The sequence below is a fragment of the Macrobrachium nipponense genome, chromosome 5 (genome assembly GCF_015104395.2).
Source record: "Macrobrachium nipponense isolate FS-2020 chromosome 5, ASM1510439v2, whole genome shotgun sequence".
In the NCBI taxonomy this organism is placed as follows: domain Eukaryota; kingdom Metazoa; phylum Arthropoda; class Malacostraca; order Decapoda; family Palaemonidae; genus Macrobrachium; species Macrobrachium nipponense.
In genome coordinates this window covers 53,722,496-53,740,023 of record NC_061107.1, presented here as the reverse complement: position 1 = coordinate 53,740,023, position 17,528 = coordinate 53,722,496, and the positions used below count along the sequence as shown (strand labels likewise).

General features: G+C 47.2%; 1 protein-coding gene across 4 annotated transcripts in view; it reads left to right on the top strand.

Annotated features, from left to right (window-relative positions):
• Nucleotides 1–17,528, top strand: part of LOC135215318 (uncharacterized) — a 192,757-nt gene that overhangs the window by 87,873 nt on the left and 87,356 nt on the right. Inside the window, exon 1 of one of the 4 annotated variants that reach the window (XM_064249879.1) lies at nucleotides 9,225–9,446. The exons of the other annotated variants lie outside the window; for them this stretch is intronic. The gene's annotated coding sequence lies outside the window, so the exon portion shown is untranslated. Of the gene's footprint in view, nucleotides 1–9,224; nucleotides 9,447–17,528 lie in introns of those variants that run through there. 4 annotated transcript variants of the gene reach the window in all.

The window sequence follows — 17,528 nt, the reverse complement described above, 5'->3', positions numbered from 1 at the left end:
ATTCACACCCTGATATTTAGTGTAACTCCCAAAAGCACCGATCACTCCTTTCATACATGTTACCAGTTTTGATCATAATAGGCATATGTGACTTGCATTAAGCCATTTATTAATATTGAAAAAAAAAAAAAACAATATCTCCAGTTTCCTTCTCTGGTATATAATTCTCCCTCATATTTATAAAGATATTTTGTCAAAATTCGGTGTTCCGGGCGTGCCAACCGAACCACACTCCTCAAATGCATTTCACCACACTTCAATCAAGCGAAATGTATTTATATTAATTTAAGGAAGTTATAAGTTAAATAATAATATTTTTCATATTATATTTCATATGCTGACTTGAAAGATCTTTAAACAACAATTATAACCTGACAACATCAGATAAGCCAAACTTCATTCGCTCGTGTATTATTTGTGTAAAATAGCAATCTATGCAAATAATACTCTTTTGACCACACTTGGTAAGCCTCCTATCTGAACATAATGGAATATTTCATAATGATTCGGACAAAATACTTAAAAATCTGCATAAAACAAGGTTTTTCCATGCAGTTTTATTTTGTTTACTTGTGATGATAATTCCAATTTTTCATATTGTAAGAAATTTTCTCAAACTAACTATATTGTATGAAAAATAAAAAAGAAAAACTATCCGAATAATATATTTTGGTTAAGTGATGCAATATATAATAGGGTTAACTGTACAGATGTTGTACTGTACTGTTCTGTACGGTATGAGGTTAGTTGTATACAGCTGTGATCCAGGTGTAAGCCTGGGTCACACATAGGTGATTTCAAACCGTGTATGTCGTAACTGCCGAAATTTACTCATTACGACCCCACTAAGCTCTCAGTACAACCAATGCACCATAAATCGGCATAAGTCGTCACCAAGTCACCGATTTGACGACTTTGCGCCAGGGATGGTGACTATGCAAGGCTGCCTTGCATTGCAATAACATTTAACAATTTCGTAATGGCTTATTGACTTACGGCATTTGATCAGGCAATTTGTAACTAGCAATGGCAAGTTACGGCATTCAGTTGCAACATACGTCATGTACTTGGCAAACCCACAACGTGTGCAGTGGGGCTGCTCATTGAGTCAGAATGTGGCAAGTGCGTCGGCAGCCTATGTAGTTCAAGGGCTTAGTTAATTGCCCACAGCTGCCCTGGTTTTTGAATTGAAGATTTTCTGTATTCTTGATATAATTTGAGAACTTCAGATATAGCTAAATATGGCACTGAATGTAACTTAAACGGAAATATATTCGGTAATATAATTAAAGATGAATTTTAACTTTTATTCACGAAATTTACACAGTTTTTTAACATGATTTTTTGTAGTGAGTTCATTGCAATCAGAGTCAATATATTTGCATGTTCTGAAGCATAAGAAATGCAAAGGCAGTTACTATTTTGAGTAAAATATAATGTTACATTAAAGTTTATTTTCAGTAGATTTTCTTTATATAATTTTGAGAACTTCAGATATAGATAAATGTGACACTGAAAACTACTTTTAAAAGTAAATTATATTTTATAATTATATAAATAATTTTTAATTTTGAATTTTATTCAGGAAATTTACATAGTTTTTCAACATGTTTTCTGAAGCAGTGAAAAGCATTTTTTATCGTTTTATTAGTATATCATTGATTCCTGCCAATGAATGAAGCCTGCAGGGGAGTTTACGTAATCACGACGTCGACCTCATGTGTCCCCTGAGTCGTCTCGATTTGCCTCACTCCTAGCAGTAGGATTTTTTAAATTAAAAATTAAGTTGTGCAATGCACAAGCGGCTAAAGGCCTGTCCACACTAAGAAACATTGTTTTGCAACAAAGTTTGTAAACAGTTTTAACCACATATTTGTTTCCCATCCAGAATGGAAAACATTTAGTGGTCCTGTGTTATTATGTATATACACATGTATAATATATTATATATATGTACAATGTATGTATATGTATATATATGTATGTATGTGTATGTATACGTGTTATATATGTATTTGTTTTTCAAATCTGCCAGAAGCAAGTCAGCATGACACACTCCTTTTTTCTAAAAACTTCCTTATTACCCATCTCGTTTTCTTTCTGTTATCCCTCCCAGCCAAATGGAATACAGAGGCTACTGCACCAACAATCATCCTGACGACAGCTGAGGTCTGGACAGGAAACATTGTTTGCAAACAGCTTGGAAACTGTTTGTAAACAAAGTTTGCAATGTTTCCTAGTGTTGAAAGGTCATAACACCAAGTACTTGATATGATCATGAAGAGGATTTATGGGGGTTCTGAAACATTCTGAATCTAAAGGGAGATAAATGGAAAATATTGATTTAGTTATTAGACTTTATATATCTATATATGGTAGCATCCATGTTCACGACTCAGTACAATCCCATTACGTAAATTGGAATATTACATAACTAAATCGCTAATAAATCGTCAAAAATCGTCATGCCGTCATGGAACTCGCCTTCCTGTAAAAACCATTGAATGTGGGTGGTGGCCTAAATCATTGATGACTTACGCTAGTGACTACTTAAATACCCAATCTAATCTCAACTTGCACAATGATGTGGTAATGGTTTATTGCAGAAGTTGTCATGGAGTCGATATCAGCTGACTTTTCTTTTTTTGTTGAGCCCAAACCCTGCGACTATAGGAGATTGATCGCCAAACCCAGCCTTTATGATAGTCGCCATCTGAAATTGCCAGTGTGTGAACCAGGCTTAACACTCGTGAGCGGTGGCAAAACATTATTACATCACTGACAACCATCTTGCCTCGGTGCTATGTCTGCCTTTGCTAAGTGAACATAGTCAGTCAGTCCTAGTTTCAGATTGCACTTGGAATCCAAAAGGTTCTTGGTTTCTAATACCAAATAAATGCTCAGTTTACGATTGAAATAACCGAAAGGATAATATCAAAGGCCAGTGTATTGTGAGAACCGGAGAGAAAGACAGGTAGCTGGGTACTGATAATTTATTACAGGTAAACATAGGCTAACAAAGGAGGCTGCGACGAATATGAAGTTATCCTACTGAACAGAGAGAAAACTGGGTCTGGGCCAGAAAGATTTGTGTTTTCTCAGAGACATACATATTACAGATAATAGACATACAAATAATGAAATTACACGAGTTATTCATCGGTGGAAAGGCCACGGAACGCTCTACAGAATGGTTAAAGGAACAACGTGGCTTGATGATGAGTTACAATAAAAACATAGAAAAAGCGTTGTCCTTACAAATACTAACCCCCCAATACAATGATTATGGAATAATGATTGTATGAAAAATATCTTGGAGGCAGGAGGTGACCCGGTGTCCTTGTGACACTTGATGTGGGGCGTTATTGAATGTCGAGTCATTCAGCATTGCTGGCTGACAGGATGCCTCCCCTGGTGGTTGTCTGGGGGTTCTACTGTCAACTGAGGGAGACCAAGACTGTGGAGGGAGCTGCATTGTGTGTGGTGGCAGCGTGGGACGGGCTGTGGGGACCCCCAGGTGCAGCAGCAGCTTAGGTTGGGTTGAGGAAGTCCCCAGCACAGCAGCGGTGTCCAGAGGGCAGAGTGGAAACACAGGTGAGGCAGCGGCGTCGGCAGGCAGAGGAGGCCCACAGGTGCGGCAGCGGTGTCGGACAGGCCGAGGAGGACTACATGCAACGGCGTCAGAAGGGTGGCAGCATCGCGGATGGGGGGTGGCTTGGTTGAGGAGGCCCACAGGCAACAATGTCGGGGGCCCCAAGCAGGCCCACATGTGCGGCAGCGACGTCGGGTGGGTAAAGCAGGCCCCTGGGTGCAGCAGCAGTGTCGGGAGGTTGCCCAGGGACTCGCAGGTTGTGGCAAATGTCGCCAGGGGGGTAAAGAACGAGGAGGCCTGCAGGTTCGGCGGGTCGAGAAGATATCTGGCATCCCCCGGTTGAGGTAAAGGAAGGCTGCGACATCGAATGGATGTTTCTGGACTGCTGCCTGATTTTGTGTTGGCTGACCAGCACCCAGCTACCCGTCCTCGTGGCTTGTCTCGCTCACAGAAACGGATGAAAACGCTCGAAAATGCCTAAACATACCTGAGGAAGGTGTGCTGTATTGAGTCCACTAAAGACATTGGTTCGTCTGCGGAAAGGAGCTTTCAGAGGCCTAAACTGTAGCACCGTTGTGAGTCCGTTAAAGGCTTTCTGAAGGTGAGCAGCCATAATGAGTCCGTTAAAGGCTGGGCCTAAACCACTGTGTCACCGTCCAATCTCAGAGGTCACCAGTTGTGAGGACCAAAAAGTACAAGGTAGCTGGGTACTGATTATTTATTACAGGTAAACACAGGACTATAAAGGAGGCTGTGGACGGATATGTAGTATCCTACCTGAACAGAGAGATCCTAGGTCTGGGCCAGAAGGGTTTGTGTTTTCTCAGAGACATACATTTACAGATAGTAAGACATACAAATAATGAAATTACACGAGTTATACATCGGCGGAAAGGCCACGGAATGCTCTTTAGAATGGTAAAGGAACAACATTGTCTTACAGCATAAGGCTCTTTGAAATTTCATCTAAATCCAGTGAATTTTAAAAAAGTTTCTTTAAAAAATCCTTGGTAGATAGGAGTGTAGGCCTACTTGTATTTCTGATGTGCCTCACAAGATTAGATATTATGAAATAATTTTTTGAAGCATGGATTTTATTTTGTGAAGACAGGAATCAGAAAAGGGGAAAGCTCGAACTAACTTTATTGAACAGAGACGGCTGTATATAAGGCAGCAGTGTGGACAGAAACATAGTGTCTGCCATGCACTCACATACAAAAAGGGATGAGCCACCTGCTGCAATTGTGTTTCATTGCAGCTGAAAAAATATACATATATTTTTGTGTGGAGAGTAGATTTTTGCATGATTAATATATATTAATATATATATTATACTATATATAATATAATATAGATATATATATATATATCGGCAGATAGGCTGAGAAATGCTCTACAATTTAGTATATGGTATAAAAAGTATGTGCAAGAGAAGATGGACATTTGATGGAATGTGTCCTTACAAATACTCCCCCCAAGACAATGATTAAGTAATAATCGTTGGCTGATGGTTAGCAGAATCTTGCAGTGGGCTGGAGGAGTCCACGTGTTCGAGATTCCATCCATTGGGCGGGGGACGTCTTCCGGGTCCTCGTCGTCCGATGAGTCGGGAAGCAGGATGCCACTCCTGGTAGTGGCCCTAGGGGATTCAACTGCTTTCCTTGACAGCCCCAGCTATGTCTGGGGGTGCTGTCGGATTCCGGAGAGGCTGTGTTCTGTGAGGGCCTTCTGTGGGGTCGTCTTCGTCGGGAACGACAGCAGGCTTCAGTCTGTCTATTGAGACCCAGTCCTCATGGCCACCAACTGAGACGAGGAACGCCTTCTCCTCTTGGCGGATGACACGGTGCGATCCTCGGTAGGGTCTTGTTAGGGGCAGGCGGGTGGCATCGTTCCAAATGAAGACATACATGCAAGAGTCCAGGGCCTTCAGTCAGAAAACTGCTTCCTCCTGTCAGTGTAGGTCTCTCGGCAGGGAACGAATTTCTGGGCAACTGCCTGGAGTCTTGCCAGTGGGATGTCAGGGTCGTTGCTGTTGGTGGGGAGGAATTCACCTGGCACTGTCAGGGTCTTGTCATAAACCTTCTCTGCCAGTGATGGTCGCCATTGGCTCTTGGGGTGGTGCAGAGGCCGAGGAGGACCCACGGTAGCTGTGCCTTCTAGTCGGGGCCTGTGCAGCATGCCATCAGGGAGGCCTTGAGGGAGTGGTGGGTCCTTTCCACCATGCCGTTGGCTTTGGGGTTGTAGGCCATGGTTGCATGGTGCTTGGCCCCCCATTAGGCGTGCCAGGGAGGTCCATAGTTTCCTGAGGTGAAGGTGGTTCCCGGTCTGTAGTGATGTCATCTGGTGCTTCGAAGCCGCTGATCCAGCTGGATAGGAAGTCGGCACAGGTGTCTGCGGTGGCTTCTGGCCACCTAGTGGACCGGTTGATCACTATCAGGAGGTATCTGGCACCATCGGATGGGGGAAGGGGCCTGACGACATCGACGTAGATATGCCCGAATCTCCTCTTGGGTTGAGGGAAGGTGCCTATTCCCAATTTGGTGTGCCTTCCTGTCTTGCTGCTCAAGCACACAATGCAGTTCCTGGCCCACTCCTGGGAGTCCCTCTTGATGCCATGCCAAAACAAACCTTTCTGTCATGAGTCTGGTTGTTGTGCGGGGCGACGGGTGCGAGAGACCCTGGATCACGTCGAATACCTGCTTCCTCCAGGAGGCAGGTATCAGGGGGCCGTGGGTGGCCGGTGCTGGTGTCGCAGAGGAGTGTCGTCTTGTAGGGGCTGAAGGGAATGTCCTCCCATTGGAGGGCAGTGATGGCAGTCCAGTAGGCTGGAACTTTGGGGTTGGAGGCTTGCTCACGCGCTAGGTCCTCGTAGTCCACGCCGAGGTGCAGGGAGTTGATGGAGCAGACAGCCATGAGGTGACGTTGCTGTCTTGCAGACCAAATGTCACCCGCCTTGACAAAGACAAGGACCAGCAGCTGGTGGTCCGTCCTTATGGTGAATGGGACGTCTTCCAGCAGGTACTTGAAGTGGCAGACGGCCTGGTAGACAGCGAGGAGCTCGCAGGTCGAAGGTACTGTAGCAGGTCTCGGCGGATTTCAGCTTCCTGCTGAAGAAGGCTAGCAGTGTGGCGACTCCCCGTCGACCAGCTGTTCAGGACTGCACAGCATGCAGTGTTGCTGCCATCGGTGGTGAGTGTCAGGGGGGGCGTCGGGGTCCTGGTGAGCCAGGGTTGTATAACTCTGATGAGGGAAGACTTGGTGCGGTCGAAAGTGCGCTGTTGGGCTTCTCCCCATGTCAGCTTCTTTGGCTTGCCCTTCACGACCTCAGTCAAAGGACACATGGTGCGAGCAATGTCCAGGATGAGTCTTCTGTAGTAATTCACCATCCCAGGAACTTCTTCCAATGCAGCCACCTTTGATGCCATGGGATGTACTCCTGCTGAGGTGATCTTGTGGCGAGGAAATCCACCTTCTCCGCACCGAAGGTGCACTTGTCGAAACGGACGACAAGCTCGTTCTCCTGCAGGTGCTTGAGGACGGTCCGGATGTGGTTCAGGTGCTCCTCTGGCGATCTGGAAAATAGGTGGATGTCATCCACATAGCAGATGCAGAAGGGTAGATCACCGACGACCTAATAAGCTCAATAGTCATGACAACAATTTCAAGGTAGGAATATGAATTAAAACAAGTATACTTTGAATGTTGAAGTTTTTGGCTGTGTTTAAGCTGCCCTGTATTTGTTAAATATTTTATAGGCATAAAAAATAATCTAAGCCTTCTGAGATGTAATCCGTTATTGATGAATTTATTTGTAGAGATTACATGTTCTTTGAGGAATACAATAAGAATATGAATTACAACCAGTTTCTTTGAATGTTGAAGTTTCAGGTAGTGTTTAAGCTGCCTGTATGTTGCAAAATTATTTATAGGCCTAAAAAAAATAGTCTATGCCTTCTGAGATGTAATCTGTTACGATTACCTGTTCTTTGAGGAATAAAAGATGATGATGATTTTGGTTATAAGTAGAAGACGGCTATTAATCGAAATATAAGTATTAATATCAAGGCGTATGGATCACTTGTTTTTTTTTCAACTGATTTAAAATATTTTCTTAAAAGGCCTTCTGTTCGCTTTTGGTATATAGTTAATTCTTTCATAAGGTAACTTGAAGTTCAAGAATGTGTAAACTTCATTTGCTTTCTAGCCAGAAATTGTTAATTGAGAGATGTGAACGTTAAGTGTAAATGTAAATAAGAGAAATTAACTCCTAGGCCAAGGAATAATATCTTGGCTTTGACAAAAGAATAATTGCATAGGCAAATATTTGCTAGTAAGCCATAATTTTTGAAATATGTAAGAAATATAACAATAGCTATGTATGAAAATCCAAATATTCCTCTAACACATATAAGTAAATGTTTTCAAGATTTCTATGGTCGCTCTCATTGTAGACCTACTTATGTTACACCAGGTGGTTGCTGTTGCACCACATACTAATGATACGTCACACATGTTCCCCTCATGTAGATATCGGTGAGCGCATTCTACTTTTGTATATACATATTAAATTATTTTTAGCTCTGAGGTGTAAAAGCAATCAAATAGGACTGTTTCAAATTTTGTGCTTGCTTTGAAAGCATTATTAATTTTATGACAATTTCTTCGTTTTTTATTTAACATTTGAACTGATGTTTGATGACGATTCGACTTCGCTTTGGTCAAATGCTTCAGCGATGAGTGAACGAAAGTGTTTTGAAAATTTTTGGTAAGAAAAGCTTTTCTTAAATTTGGCTACACGTGACATTTTCTTACAGTTTTGAAATATATGACAGATTTTCACTCTTGTACGAATAATCGCGTTTTCGCATTGAAATAATATATAAATATGGAGCATGCTAGTTGCCAGGTATTGAATTTTGAACGAAATCCCATGGAGTCATGTCGGCATGAGATTTCAGCATCATTGTACATTGGAAACTCTGAAAATGAAATGTAGGTATTACAGCAACTAAAGTAGTTTTTTTTTTTTTTTTTTTTTTTTTTTTTTTTTTGCTCCAAAAACCTTATACTGTTACCAGTCACTTGTAGGGATTTTGTGCCTCATAAGGGCCCCATACACTGAAAGATTGTATGAATCAAGATCGACAAATACACACTATCCAGACCTATGAACGTGGCTACACAACTTGATTTTTTTTTTTTTTCTTTTTTTTTGCCAGGTCTGAACAAAGATTTTGTCATGAGAAGGAATGACATCGTCTCTAGTACACGATAGCTTTATATCGGCAGACAAACACAGAGCGACCTGTTTATGACAGGCAAGTTGCAAGTCAGCAAGCTGGTCGTGACAGAATGCGACCTAGATCGTTCGTTCAGACCACGAAACTCCGTCACTTTTGCATTCAGACAAGCCTATACATTTAATGTTTTTGCGAACGATACAGACAATCGTCCATACAAACGTTCAGTGCATGGGGCCCTAAGGACCTTTTTTAATCTAGGTCTTATTTTTTAACCACTCACTTGCCGTGTTTTTGTACTTAGTATCTTTTTTTTTTTTTCAGAAAACAAACTGAATTCATACGCATAATTTTTTCTTGGCACACAATAATCTGATAGGCTAGATTTAATAAGGGCTTTCATGGCCCGGACCCCACTAAATCTCATCGTGATCGAGGTGGCCTTGCAGTCAGACAAACAGCAGGGATGATTCAAGTTCAAGATTGACTGGAGAGTCGACCGAGATCGCCATCGGTAATCGTCAGTCTAACTTCTAAGTCTACATCAGTCGGAGGTCCGGTCTAGACAAATCTGAAAAACCTTGCGGCCTCTTCTCTTCAACCTTTGCAAAATGGTATGCTAGCAAGGTCAAGTGTTATTTAACATTTTGTTCCGTGTTTAACTGTTATGCGTTGCAAACGCAATGATTTTGTTTTAAATGTATTATATGCTGTGGACTAACGAATTACCTAGATCTGGCCAGAAACCAGAGGAAGGCATCGTCAAACTTGTTCCTGATAAGGTCATCGGGAGCCCATGTTAGAGATTACCTATATATTAGTAATCATTTTCAGTGGAAAGTTAAAATTTGTTTTGTGACTGGCCAGTAAGTCACTGTTTCTCAGTAAGCTGCAGGTACTACAGCTACCTATTGATGAGCTAGGTAGTGTAGTCTAGTCCTAGAGTAGGCTATGGGAAGAATGATGACCATTAATGTAGGCCACCAGAATGAATAGACCTAGCTTATCTTTTCCCTGTATTTCAGAACTTTTTAAGATAGCATAGAAAAAAAACTGGATCGTATCAATTGTTAGTATTGTTCTACAAATGCGCACATAGTAATTTGATGTCTAGGCTGAGTTTTGTGTCTAGGCTATAGATCACATTAGCTATGTAATTCTAAACGTATTTCAGTGTCTAGACTATAGACTACATTATGTAATTCTAAACGTATTTCTTTGTCTAGGCTATAGACTACATTATGTAATTCTAAACGTATTTCTTTGTCTAGGCTATAGACTACACATATTAAAGTTCTAAACGTATTTTTGTGTCCTTAGGCTATACTATATTATGTAATTCCAAAATGTATTCTATGGCAGGAAATCACTGTATGAAGCTTACGTAGGTAGATTGATTTCGCAATGCGGCAGTGCATGTAGAAACTTGGTTTATTCATTCGTCGACTTCAGTCTCATTGTAACAATCAAAATAATGTCACCAGACAATTAGGGGTGCCATAAGTTTAGAAAATGGTAATGGAAATAAGATTTCTAAATATATTTAGTCACAAGGTCATTTGTCTGGAAACCTGTCATATCTTCTGTAATGCATTTAGAAGTTTTCTTCCCATCCTGTCCAGAAAGAAAGAGAAAAAAAATGCTCTAAAAGCTTCTGAGTTTTTCATGAAGTCTCGATATTCGTAGGCTTACAACATTTCGGCTCGTAACATTTCGGTTCCTGAGTGGTTGTGTTAATCCGGCTCTCCAGCAGCATCATTTTATTCCTAGAGCAACTTACACATTTCCATTGTGGACAGTTGAGGCTGCAGTCAGGGTGACCAAGAAACGTCCCGTATTTGACGGGATTTGTCCCGGTTATTTATGACATTTGTCCCGTGTCCCGTATCGACCCTCCCCAGGGACGCCTTTTGTCCCGTATTTTCAATATCTGAAAAAAAAGAAAAAAAATAAACAACAAACTAGCAAAAATTTATTCTGAGCATCCCCTTCAAATGCTCAAGTGGAGCGAGTGTTCTCTCTGATGGGCCAACGATGGGGTGGGTGTAGGAACCGGTGCAGTGTAGAGCTGATCAAGTCAGAAACTACAGATAAAGTGCAATTTCACACTGTCCTGTTCGGAGCTCATCACATACTATGCTCAAACCAAACACCATCTCTTGAGAGCAGTTGGATCTACTGCAAAATATGACAAATGGAAAATAACTTAACAATAATGAGGAAAATAATTTTAACAATAATGAGGAAAATAATTTTAAAAGGATTATTGAAAAGATTTCATCATATGTATTTTATTGTCTGCAATTTATTCAATATATTATGGCAAGTCACTTTTGTTTACTAATATCCTTCAAAGCTGCAAAACATGCTTGATTACAATATTCTAATGCTTTGACACGTAATGAACAGCTGTTTGTAACAAAATCTACAACGAATGCACTTTAAAAACAAAAGAAAAGTCAATAAAGAAGGCTAAGAAGACTTTGCCTGCGTCACTGCTTGCATAACTTCGCATAAGTTGTGTCTATATTGTTCAACTACCTCTTCAATTTAAGTGTCCCGTATTTCAATTTTCAAAATCTGGTCACCCTGGCTGCAGTAGTTGTTACAGTGATGTCGTGCAAGCGCGATCATGACATAATTTCTGATTCATGACAATAAATCAGTCATTTGTAGATGTGTCCAGGTGTAGCTCAACCATCCTAAAAGATACTAAAATGGAAAACTGTGTAGGTACTGCTGTGACTTCATCATAACCAGCACTGGAATTTCTTTCTTTTTAGAGCATCAGAGAACTGTCTTACCCAGGCCAGTAATTTCAGTAAGAATGGAATGTTGCTGTTTTAGATCTGAAGATGTGTTCTACAAGGAAGGTGTTTGTTTCGACACTTAATACAAACCATTGGTCCTTTACATATGGAATATACTTACAGTGGCAGCTGGACTGGTCGTAAGTTTTCGAACAAGGTGGTTTTGGTAGTAACTGCTTGCCCGATGGTTGGGAGTCCCGCCCGACTGGAGGTAACATTCCACTTTGCTTTCGGCTGCCGACAGAGTCAGATGTGTTGTTCGCCGCTCTGTCCGCCATTGTCATTTGCTTTCTTCTTCATTATGAAGCTTTTGGTTTATATGATCTTTCTGTGGTATTTGGAGTGTGACTGTAAGTACTTATTATTACATTTTTTCTTTGTTTGTGGATTTCTTGTGATGTAATATGGAGAGCCACAAGACAGAGAGACCCCCCCACACCCCCCCCCCCCCACCCTCCAGCCAACCGGAGATTGTGCCTTGGTGTGGAGGGCCGTAAGTGTGGGTCTTTTAGGTCCATCGAATTGGTGGACCCTCGTGATGTATGTACCCAGTGCTGGGGCAGGAATGCTCTCGGGCCGACACGTGATGTTTGTGCATTGTGGTCAGAGGAGCAGTGGGGGCGCTACAAGGGGAGGACGAAGCGCGTAAAACCGGCCAAGGTGTCGTTGGAAAGCTCTCCAGCGACACCTTTGGTTACGGACACTTCTTCATTCCTCCCCCCTAGCCAGCTCCCTCGTATGGCTTCTTCCCTTTCAGGGGACGTGTCGCGTTCCGCCTCTTCACTTGACTTGTCGAGTGCAGAGGAGTGGGCTTGGAACCCCGACCTTCAGTTGTTTTCAGGGTCTTCCATCCGCTTTGGGGCAGGAACCCCCCGCCCCACTAACCCCACTTTTGCCTCCTCAGGTATGACTGCTGCGTGGGTGGAGATCTCGACCAGGTCTGGCACTCGCTGGACCTTTCGGGCACTCCAAGCATTAAGGGGCTGCTGTACCATCTGGCTGCACCAGTGATGCATGGCCCAGTGACATCCACAATAACGACGGTATCTACGCCTGGGTATGCTGCTCCTCCGCACTTGGTCTACACACAGCATGTAACGATAGCGACCCCTTCAGCTGCTGTCCAGGCCCCGCTATCGTTCGTGCTGCAAGAGGAGCCAGCCTCACCGCTTGAAGAGCTCACCACTCGACCGACTGCCTAGTAACATTCCTGTGTTGCTGCTCCTGTTCCGATCCTGCCATCTCTGTTCTTGCCCGTGGCGTTGCTGCTCCCACCGCAGGTCCTTCCGGACAGGTGCAGCTGGGCCGTGTTGCTTTGGCAACTGCCCCGGCTCCGTCCTGGACAGAGGACCTGACGGTGGTCCTGTCCTGAGGAAACTGACGAAGAAGAAGTCTAGGAAGAAGAGGAAGGTGTCGCCATCTTCTTCATCGTCATCTGCAGCCGCCTCTTCCCCTTCGACTTCCAAGGCCCCACAGCCAAGGAAGAAGAAGGTGGCCTCCTCCCCCGTAAGAAGTCTCGCTCAGGGACATCGAAGGGTCTGCCCCACTCTGGTGGGGCAATTGGGCTTCCGCTGGTCCTCCTGTTCCCTCAGGAATGGGTCCCGACTCTTCTCCCGCAAAGAAGAAGAAGACGGGGACTGGAGGGGTATCGACTACTGCTGGTACCTCTTCTCCTGGTGCCAGAGGCTCTGCCTCTACACCGGGAACCATCTCGGCCGCTCGCTCGCGAGAAAGTACTGATGTACGGTCACCTGCAGGTGACCGTGCAGCCAGGATCCAGACTGCTGAGCCTGCTCACCGGCAGGACCCAGGCACGGAGCGGAAGACTGGTGGCAGTCGCTCAGGTGACTCCCACCAGACCGGCGATTGCTTTTGCAGCGATCCGCCAGTCCCCAGGGTTGACGCGACGGTCCCACCAGAAACCATCCGAGGCTGAGGCTAGGAGGGTACGGTACACGCTCCCACTGCGCCAGTGGACTCTTTGTTCCGACACGGCATACAAACCTTCGGTCCTTTTACAATGGAATTTACTAGCGGCAGGCTGGAAGGTACTAGCGGCAGCTGGATAGGTCGTAAGCTTTCGAACAAGGGGTTCGGTAGTTAACTGCTTGTTCGACAGGCGCGCGCGCGCGACTGTGAGGTAAACAATCACTTTTGCTTTCGCCTCACAGCGACGTGGACGTGTGTTCGACGCTCTCTGCCCGCTTCTCGTCGTTTGCTTTCATTGAGTATTTGGTTGTGTTTGTGTATGAATCATAATTGTAAGTACAATCATTTCCTCTTTTTTCATCCATTGTGAATTTTTGATCAATCATGGAATCTCCACGCCTCGCTACCCCCGGAGATTGTGCCCGGGTACCGAAGGGCGTAAATGCGGTAAGTTCCGCTCGTTCCCTGAAATTGATCCCACATATTTTGTGCGCTCGGTGTCGGGGGCGCGAATGCACCCGAGCCGAGCCCTGTGAAGTGTGTTGTAATTGGTCGGAGGCGCAGTGGGGCTTGTACGGAAGGTAGGAAGAAGCGAAGACCTGCAAAGGAGTCGTCGGAAAGCTCTCCCGCGACTACCTTTGGTTACGGACACTTCGTCTTCTTTCCTGCCGCCCGCTCAGCCCACGCACGCCTTTCAGTCCACGTTTAGGCGCCTTCCCCTTCGGGAGGGGTCTAGGTCCTTCTCTCACCCGACCTGTCAAGTGTGGAGGAGGGCGCTAGATACCCGATGTCGAGTTGTACTCTGGGTCCTCCTATCCGTTCGTCTTCGCAGCGAGCGGGGTAGAGGATCTGCTAATCACCCGACCTTTGCTTCCTCAGGTTGCGGTTGCGCGAAGGACGACCTCGGACAGGTGTGGGCATCGTTGGGTCTGCAGGGCGTGCCGAGTAGTGCCAGGGGCTGCTCTACCATCTCGCTGGCTCTGTGGCGGTCACGCATGCTACGGTTAACGACCACCACCACGACCCTTTCAACGCCTGGCTATGCTTCACCTCCTCACCTGGTGTACACCCCGCACGCGGTCTCTGTCACACAACAACATCGGTGCAGGGGCCAGTCGCCGTACCACGGGGGAGTGTGATGCCGCCGCCTGGGTTTGCCGTGCTGCCGCGACCGGACTTCGTGTGCCCGACGAAGAGCTCGCCCCTGGACCTCCCACCAGTACTAGGATGTCTGTGCCGCTGGTCCGTCCACCTGGACCGCCTGTACAGCCTGCCGTACCTGCCGTACCTGCCCAGCCGAGCTGTCCACGGACGTGATGTTGCCGACCACTGCTGCCGTTCCCTGTACCTGCTCCTGCCGTCTCCACTGCTGTTCCTGTGATGCCTGCACCTGCTGACGTTGTTCCTGTTCGTGGCGCCGCTGCACCCGATGCCGATCTGTTCGGACAGGTGCGTTCCGGGCCCTGTTGCTTCGGCAACAGCAGCCCCGGCTCCGCCCTGGATGACAGATCTGACATCGGTCCTGAGGAGGTTGACGAGGAAGCAGAAGAAGAGGAGGAAGGTGTCGTCGTCGTCTTCATCGTCTTCTTCGTCGTCGTCATCGTCTGCCGCCTCTTCCCTTCTTCTTCTAAGGCTCCCCCGCCTTAAGAAGAAGAAGGTCGCCTCCCCCCCCCTAAGAAGTCTCCTTCGGAAGCTTCTAAGGGCCCGTCTCGCTCCGGTGAGACGGGGGGGTTCTTCCGCTGGTCACCCTGCTCCTTCGGGGCAGGATCCGTCTCTTCTTCCGCAAGGAAGAAGACTACGGGGACCAGAGGAGTGCCGGCTAACACCGGCACTTCCTCACCTGCTGTTAGTGGTTCGACCACGGCAGCAGGGTCCGTCTCGGCCTCTCGTTCGCGAGAGGTACCGAGTGTACGGTCGCCTACCAGCAACCGTACAGCTAGGAACCAGACTCTGAGCCAGCTCAGCGTCCAGGTTCACGGCACGGAGCGGAAGACTGGTGGACAGCCGCTCACGCGATCTCCACCAGACCAGCTCTCGCTCTCGCGGCGAGCAGCTGGCTACCACCCGGGGCGGACGTGACGGTCCACGACCGGCCACGGGCTGAGGCTGGGAAGAGGTCCCCCCGTTCGCCGGCACCAGCCACGGCTGGTACCAGCGACGTGACGCGCCGTGAGGATACGCACCGGTCTCACCGTGACAGTGGAGCTCGCCGGTTGCCTGACCGTCACTCTCACAGAGAGCGATCGGGTACGGCGACCAGCACCAGCTCTTCTGACACACGAGACCGGGGCCGCTGTTCTCAGTCCAGCCGTTCTCCACAGCGAGACGGCTCGACTAGGCCTGCAGCTCGATCGCCACCGCGGCGTTGACGATCGCCTGCAGTCTTCCAAGCCCACTGGTTCTGCCAGCGAGCGAGGAGGGAGCGTTAGGCTGCCTCTCCCATACCTTCAACCTCCTCGGGTTACACCGGGAGGGGCGAGGTATTGAGGAGTGATCGTGAGGGGTGCGCCCCTCAGGATCCCACCACGACGTCCTACGTACCAGGCACGGTTCTCGGACCGGCCAGGTCGTATGCACAAGTGGCTGGAGGAGACCGAGGAGGGGTCTGTGTCGCTGTTCCCCCCCTCGAGGGGGGGAGGGTCTCGGGAGATGCTTCCTGTTTGAGGGGACTGGATGGTCCTACTCCGCAGGACGCAGTCACTCCTGAGATCCAGAGGAACTTTGCCGAGGTAATTGCGCTGATTCGTCAGCACAACGACCTCGCGGAAGGATCGCCGCTCCCACCATCCGAGCCCACGTCCCGGCTCAAGTCGTTCTGGGGCCCGAAGAGGGAAGGGCCCAGACCGACGGTGGGTTTGCCGCGTTCCGAGCTTGCCGACTCGGTGCTGGACCAGGTAGAATCTCTTGTCTCCGGGCAAGACGGTTCTCTCAAGTCTGGCAGGTCGAGCAAGCTGCTTCCACCTCCTCTGCTGCGACAGCGGCGTTTTTACGTGCCATCTGAGGACCCGATGCCGCCCAAAAAACAGGTGAACCCGGAGTTAGCCAGGCTGACTCCGGGTGTGGTCTCTGCAGCAGCTCCTGTCCGAGAACCTATGGTTCTCGCAGCAGAGGCACTTGGCCTGGAATCTACTGCCATGGCAGCTTTCCAGGCCGTCTCCTGGTTAGATCTTGTGGTCCCTCACAGTATCTAAGGTCGCAGCCAACTCCGGGGGAATTTCTCCCGAAGATGACTCGGCCTTTAGGAGGACTTTGCCAGTCTCGGGGGAAGAGCCATCTCCTTCCTTGCCCACCAGACGGTGAACCTGTGGGCCAACCTGGTTCTCCGACGTAGGGACGCTGTCCTTACCGAGTTTCCAGGGCGGCCGGGCCGGGCGTAAAGCGGCATTGGGACTACGCAACGGACCTTTACGGAGTTCCACGTCTCTCTTCCCAGGGGAGATGGTGGACGCTGCGGTGGACAGACGGCGCACTGACGACAGTGACCGTCTGGTTCACCAGGCAGTCTCGAAGGCTTCTGGGCAGCCTCGGACTGCGGCCAAGCCAAAGAGCTCGGCTAGCGCTTCCTCGGTGGCTAAGACGGTAGTCGCGTCGAAGCCCCGGGGAAAGACTCTGTTCTTCTACTTCTACAAAGGGGAGCCGTAACCAGCCCTCCTCCCAGCCCTCCTTCTCCCGAGGAGGCTCTGGGAAGAAGTCGAAGAAAGGGGGGGAAACGCTAGGGACGGCGTTCCCCCTCACCTGCTGCCGGAAGTGGGGGGTGCCTGGCCAGCCATTGGGCAACTTGGCAGCGCTTACGGCGCCGAGACCTGGATTGTAGATGTCCTTCGGGAGGGATATCTATTACCCTTCGAATCTCGGCCACCCCTCACCTCCAACCCGGTCCAACAGCAGTCGTACGTTCCAGGGTCATCGAAGGACGTAGCATTGAGACAGGAGATCAAGACCATGCTGAGCAAGAGA